The sequence below is a fragment of the Phaethon lepturus genome, unplaced genomic scaffold (genome assembly GCF_000687285.1).
Source record: "Phaethon lepturus isolate BGI_N335 unplaced genomic scaffold, ASM68728v1 scaffold10370, whole genome shotgun sequence".
In the NCBI taxonomy this organism is placed as follows: domain Eukaryota; kingdom Metazoa; phylum Chordata; class Aves; order Phaethontiformes; family Phaethontidae; genus Phaethon; species Phaethon lepturus.
The window spans coordinates 73,230-73,676 of NW_010509832.1; the positions used below are offsets into that span (position 1 = coordinate 73,230).

At 32.0% G+C, this 447-nt stretch overlaps 1 protein-coding gene across 1 annotated transcript in view; it reads left to right on the top strand.

The window, feature by feature from the left end:
- FAM19A2 (family with sequence similarity 19 (chemokine (C-C motif)-like), member A2) overlaps positions 1-447 on the top strand; it is a 55,792-nt gene that overhangs the window by 48,232 nt on the left and 7,113 nt on the right. The gene's annotated exons all lie outside the window — the stretch shown is intronic.

The following is a 447-nucleotide window of genomic DNA, read 5'->3' on the forward strand; positions in this document are numbered from 1 at the left end:
CTGAAATCGTTAAGAGCAGTAGGAAAACATGAAATACAGAATTATATTTCAAATGGTATTGTGTGAAATGAGTTTTCAACATGTTTGTTTCTTTCTAATGGAAGGTCCTAAGTACAAGAATTGTCACAAATGCAATTCTGATTAGTCATAGTGCAATGAAAGTATGAAAGAATTAAAAACTTTAGAGTGTGGTAGTTATCAAAGACATTGGAAACTTTTGAGCCATTTAAGTGTACTGGGAAATGTTCTGTTTAATTAACAAAATGAGCTGAAGACATTTGCTGAAGGACAGACCTGAGGATCTAGATTCTAAATTGCTCCATTACAAGCTTGGGAACATGTTTAAAGTAACTCTTTTCATACTACAGTACCTAAAATAAAGTTAAGGAAAAAAATTAAAGCTCTTGAGTCTTGATATCAAAAAGTTAGGGAGGGCCAAAGTTTTAT